The sequence below is a fragment of the Budorcas taxicolor genome, chromosome 20 (assembly GCF_023091745.1).
Source record: "Budorcas taxicolor isolate Tak-1 chromosome 20, Takin1.1, whole genome shotgun sequence".
Classification (NCBI taxonomy): domain Eukaryota; kingdom Metazoa; phylum Chordata; class Mammalia; order Artiodactyla; family Bovidae; genus Budorcas; species Budorcas taxicolor.
Window position 1 is genome coordinate 74,774,297 of NC_068929.1, and position 6,405 is coordinate 74,780,701.

The window sequence follows — 6,405 nt, forward strand, 5'->3', positions numbered from 1 at the left end:
GGGGAACCTCCTCTGACGCCCCCCCCCCACCCTGCCACCGGAGGGCAGGAGACAAAGATGTGGACCAGGCGGACCCCAGGGGGCTTCTGCTGCCCAGGGCCCCATCCCCCAAAGTCACGGGGGTTGAGGTCCCTGGGGGAGGTATACCGGTTACGACCCCGACGCAACAGAGCCAGTGAAAGAAGCACATGCATGTATTAGAAAACAGTCCCATTTATTTATGGTCCTAAAACTTGGAACAGGGCTTCCCTGGGGGCACTAGTGATAACCCGCCTGCCAATGCTGGAGGCATGAGAGATGCAGGCTCGATTCCTGGGTGGGGAAGGTCCCCTGGAAGAGGGCATGGCAACCCACTGCAGTATTCTTGCCTGGAGAATCCCATGGACAGAGGAGCCTGGTGGGCTACAGTCCAGAGGGTCTTAAAGAATCGGACAAGACTGAAAGACTTGGCTCAGCATATAAAGTTTGGCATAGCCAGCATTGAAGCAGGGTGACAAGGAACAGAATTTACAGTGGCCAGCAGAGCACAAACGTGAGGCCCCTGCCTGTCCAGCTGCTCCTGTCTGGGGGGTGATATCTGATGCTGCCCCCCGGGGCATCCACTCAGGCTCTCCTCCCTGTGGGGAGGGGCTCAGGGCCTTGTCCACACTGGCAGGACCTCCCTGCAGAGGCTGGCGTGGACCTGCAGCCCCAGCTGCTGTGCCCTTTCCCCACACCACTTGGGGTCCCCCGGGACACGGGAACGACTCACGGGTGGAGCCAACTCGAGTGCCACTGGCCACACAGCTTGTTTGAAGGAAAAGGAACCCACGATCCCAGCTAGACTCAGGCAGCTGCCTCTGCACCCGGGACACACCTCATGGGGGCTGCGCCTGGGGAGAAGGTGCTCTGCAGGGGTAAGGGCCTCATCAGTAGGTGGAAGTTGGTACCATTTACTAAACTGGGAGAAACTTGGGGGAGAATAAGACACACTAACACCCAGATGCTCTTCTGGGATTTGCGGCCTGATCAGAAGGTGGAAGTTCATACCATTTACTAAGACATGTGAGACTTGGGGAGAAGAGGACACACTCACACTGAGATGCTGTTTAGGGGTGTGGGGCCTGATCAGTACCTGGAAGTTGCTGCCATTCACTATCATGGGAGAGGCTTGGGGAGAAGCAGGCACACTCACGCTGAGATGCTGCTCAGGCCTTTGGGCCCGATCAGTAGGTGGAGGTTGGTACCAGTTACTAATGCAGAAGAGACTTTGGGAGAAGAGGACACACTAACACACGCTGTCCAGGGATTTGGAAAGTGATCACTAGGTGGAGGTTGGTACCATTTACTAAGGTGGGAGAGACTGGGGGAGAAGAGGACACAGTGACCCTGAGATGCTCTTCAGCATGTTGAGCGGACGGATTGGCCTGTGAGCTGGATGCTGAGAGGGAGCGTCAGGTTCAGAAGCATTCACATGGCTCAGATGGTGAAGAATCCACCTTCAAGGCCGGAAACCAGGGTTCAACCCCTGGGTCAGGAAGACCCCTGGAGAAGAAAATTGTACCCACTCCAGTACTCTTGCCTGGGAAATCCTGTGGACAGAGAAGCCTTATGGGCTACAGTCCATGAGGTTTCAGAATCAGAGAGGACTGAAGTGACCGAGCACCAGGCTTAATTATCCCTCCCACCTAACTGTTTTTCTTTATAATGACTAGTTGGTTTTCTAACTTTGTGAGTTGGTTCTGTTTTTAAATTAGTTCATTTGTATGAATTTATAGGTAAGTGATATCTTAACGATATTTGTCTTTCTACCTCTGACTTATTTCACTTAGTGTGATAATCTCTGGGGTCATCCATGCTGCTGCGTGGCGTGCTTTTGTTCCGCTTCATGGCTGAATAATATCCCATTGTGCAAGGCGCCACTTGGTCTTCACTGTTCTGCCAATGGACACTTTGTTTAATGTTTTCACTATTATAAATAGTGCTGCCCTAAAAACAGGGATACATTGTCATTTTTAATTTTAGTTTTCTCCAGATCTGAGCCCAGCAGTGGGACTGCCTCATCCTATGGTTGATCTGTGTTTAGTTTTTTAAGGAAGCTTCGTGCTGTTTTCCGTGGTGGCTTTCACCACGTGTCCCCTCACCAAGATGCAGGAGGACCCCCTCTACCCTACACCCTCAGTGCAGGAGAAGAGACTCTCACACTGGGATTCTGATCAGGGGTTTAGTGCCTGATTAGTAAGCGGGAGTTCTGACCATATACTAACATGGCAGAGAGTTGAGGAGAAGACACACTCACACTGAGATGCTGCTCAGAGTTTGGGGGCCTGATTGCTAGGTGGAAGTTGGTATCATTTACTAAAACGGGAGCGACTTGGGGAAATGAAGACACACTAACACTGATATGCTTTTCAGGGGTCCAGGGCCTAGTCAGTAGGTGGAAGTTGGGACCATTTACTATATTGGGAGAAACTTGGGGAGACTAAGACACACTAACACTCAGATGCTCTTCAGGAATTTGGAGATCTTTTTAATGATGGTCACTGTGACAAGTGGGAGGTGATTTCTCACTACAGTTTTGATTTGCATTGATTTAGTAGTTAGTGGAGGGTTTTTGCATGTACTCTAACACTTTACTTGTTGTGAATACAATTTACCTCTTGAAACTGGCTTCTTAAAAGTCAGCCCTGTTTTTAATTATTTTTTGGTAATTAACCCAGGGACATTGCTTGAGGGCAGGTGTCATTTACAGCCCCAAAGGCCTTGCAAATATTAGGTGCCCATCAGTTCCAACAAGATCAAACCAGTCCATCCTAAAGGAAATCAGCCCTGAATATTCATTGGAAAGACTGGTGCTGAAGCTGAAACTCCAATACTTTGGCCCCCTGATGCCAAGAACTCACTCATTGGAAAAGACCCTGATGCTGGGAATGATTGAAGGCAGGAGGAGAAGGGGACGACAGAGGATGAGATGGCTGGATGGCATCACCGACTCAATGGACATGAGTTTGAGTGAACTCCGGGAGTTGGTGATGGACAGGGCGGCCTGGCGTGCTGCAGTCCATGGGACAGGACTGAGGGACTGAAATGAACTGAGCTGAGTTGAACTACAGTTTTAAAGGTGTTGTTATGGAAAACAGCCACAAGGCGGCAGCATTCCTTCATGCCCAAATCAGGTTCCTCAGGCAACCAGAGCCTTAAGAGTTAGTCAGAAGATGGCGGAGGAATAGGACGGGGAGACCACTTTCTCCCCCACAAATTCATCAAAAGAACATTTTAACGCTGCGTAAACTCTACAAAACAACTTCTGAATGCTGGCAGAGGAATCAGGCACCCAGAAAAGCAGATCATTGTCTTCAAAAACAGGTAGGAAAAATATAAAAGACGAAAAATGAGACAAAGGAGGTAGGGAGGGAGCTCCGTCCCGGGAAGGGGGTCCTGGCCTGGGAAGGGAGTCTTAGAAAGAGAGAAGTTTCCAAACACCAGGAAACACTCTCACTGCGGAGTCTGTGGCGAGCCTTGGAAGCACAGAGGGCAACATGATGGAAAAAAAATAAAAAAAATTGAAACCAACAGATTACGAGCCCAACAGTAACTCCCCCAGCAGAGAAGCAGCGCAGACACCTGCATCCGCCACTAGCAAGTGGGGGCTGGGCAGGGAGGCGCGGGCTGCAGTGCTTTTTAAGAATCGGGATGGAATGCCGCGAGTGTAACCAGAGCAAACTGACTTGGGCTAGCATACCAGTCTGTGGGAAAGCTACCACGAGAAAAGCTCTAACATAAGACACCGCCAGGACTGCGCACAGAACAAAGGATGGAACAGAAATAGCCAGCTGCAGACCACCCCCCTCCGGTGACAGGCAGCCTGAGCTGTAAGGGCTGGAAGGGGGCAATCACAGCGCCGGAGAGACTTTACCTACCAAACTGCAAGCAGGCTTCTTTGCTAAGACTTCTTGGGGTCCTGGACAGTCACCATCCGCCTGACAAGGGGCGCCAGTGGTACACCCAGAAAACTGAGCAGCAGGGAAAGGCGATAAGTCGCAGCGACTGCGCTTGCCAAACACCTGAGCTACTCGGTCCTAGGAAGGGCACAAAACCCAGGCCCAACCAAATTTGTGCCTCTGAGGGCTACCTGAGAGCCGAGCCTGAGTGGCTTAGACCGGGGAGGTGCATGCAGCCTAGGGCTGGCCTCAGACGGTTCCTGGTGGAGCAACGTAGAGCCTGAGCAGTGTGCAGGGGCAGGCCCAGTGGGGCTGAGACACTCTGCGCGCACACGCCAGTGTTATTTGTTTGCAGCATCCCTCCCTCCCCACAGCGCGACGGAACAAGTGAGCCTAAAAAAAAAAGAAAAAAAAAGGGTCCACCACCGCCCCCTTGTGTCAGGGCGGAAATCAGACACTGAAGAGACCAGCAAACGGAAGAAGCTAAACAGAGGGAACCGCCTTGGAAGTGACCCCACACTGCCCAGATCACCAGAGAAAGTCACAGAAATATCTTTACTATTTTTACGACCATTCTCTCTCTCTTTTTTGTTGATGTTGTTTGTTTTTCTTCTTTTCTTTTTCTATTTTTTAAACTTTAAAAAATTTTTAAGTTCTCGATTTCTCCTTTAATTTTAATTTTTATGACCTACTATTACTTTTCAAAAAAAGACCCTATTTTTAAAGCAAACGCTGTATATATATATATATATATATATATATATATATATATATATATATATATAATTTTTTTTGTGGCTTTTTTTTTTTTTAAATAATTCTTGTGACTTTGGTTTTTCTTCTTCTTCTTCTTCTTCTCTTTAATATTGTATTTTTGAAAATCCAACCTCTACTCTAGATTTTTAGTCTTTGCTTTTTGGTATTTGTTGTCAATTTTGTACATTTAAAAACCCAATCTTCAGTACCCAATTTTACCTGAGAGTGAGATTACTGGCCCGACCACTCTCTCCTCCTTTGGGTTCTCCTTTTTCTCCACCAGGTTGTCTCTGCCTCCTCTCTCCCCCTTCTCTCCTCTACCCAACTCTGTGAATCTCTGTGTGTTCCAGACGGTGGAGAACACTTAGGGAACTGGTTACTGGCTGGATCTGTCTCTCTCCTTTTCATTTCCCTCTTTTATCCTCCTGGTCAGCTCTGTCTACTTCCTCCCTCTCCTCTTCCCTGTATAACTCCGTGAACATCTCTGAGTGGTCCAGACTGTGGAGCGCCCATAGGGAAGTGATTACTGGCTAGCTTTCTCTCTCCTCTTTTGATCCCATCTCATCTCATTCCAGTCACCTCTAACTACCCCCTCCCTCTTCTCTTCTCCATGTAACTCAGTGAACCTTTCTGGGTGTGCCTCAATGTGGAGAAACTTTTCATCTTTAACCTAGATGTTTTATCATTGGTGCTGTATAGATGGAGAAGTCCTGAGGCTACTGTAAAAATAAAACTGAAAGCCAGAAGCAGGAGGCTTAAGTCCAAATCCTGAGAACATCAGAGAACTCCTGAATCTAGGGAACATTAATCGACTGGAGCTCACCAAATGCCTTCATACCTACACTGAAACCAAGCACCACCCAAGGGCCAACAAGTTCCAGAGCAAGACATACCGCGCAAATTCTCCAGCAACACAGGAACACACCCCTGAGCTTCAATATACAGGCAGCTCAAGTTACTCCAAAACCATAGACGTCTCATAACTCATTACTGGACACTTCATTGCACTCCAGAGAGAAGAAGTCCAGCTCTACCCACCAGAACTCCGACACAAGCTTCCATAACCAAGAAACCTTGACAAGCCACTGATACAACCCCACCCACAACGAGGAAACTCCATAATAAAGAGAACTCCACAAATTCCCAGAATCCAGAAAGGCCACCCCCAATGCAGTAATATAACCAAGATGAAGAGACAGAGGAATACCCAGCAGGTAAAGGAACAAGAGAAATGCCCACCAAACCAAACAAAAGAGGAAGAGATAGGGAATCTACCTGAGAAAGAATTCCAAATAATGATAGTGAAAATAATCCAAAATCTTGAAATCAAAGTGGAATCACAGATAAATAGCCTGGAGACAAGGATTGAGAAGATGCAAGAAAGGTTTAACAAGGACCTAGAAGAAATAAAAAAGAGCCATATATAATGAATAATGCAATAAGTGAGATCAGAAACACTCTGGTGGCAACAAATAGACTATCAGAGGCAGAAGATAGGATTAGTGAAGTAGAAGATACAATGGTAGAAATAAATGAATCAGAGAGGAAAAAAGAAAAATGAATTAAAAGAAATGAGGACAATCGCAGAGACCTCCGGGACAATGTTGAACGCCCCAATCATAGGAGTCCCAGAAGAAGAAGACAAAAAGAAAGACCATAAGAGAATATTTGAGGAGATAATAGTTGAACACTTCCCTAAAATGGGGAAGGAAATAATCACCCAAGTCCA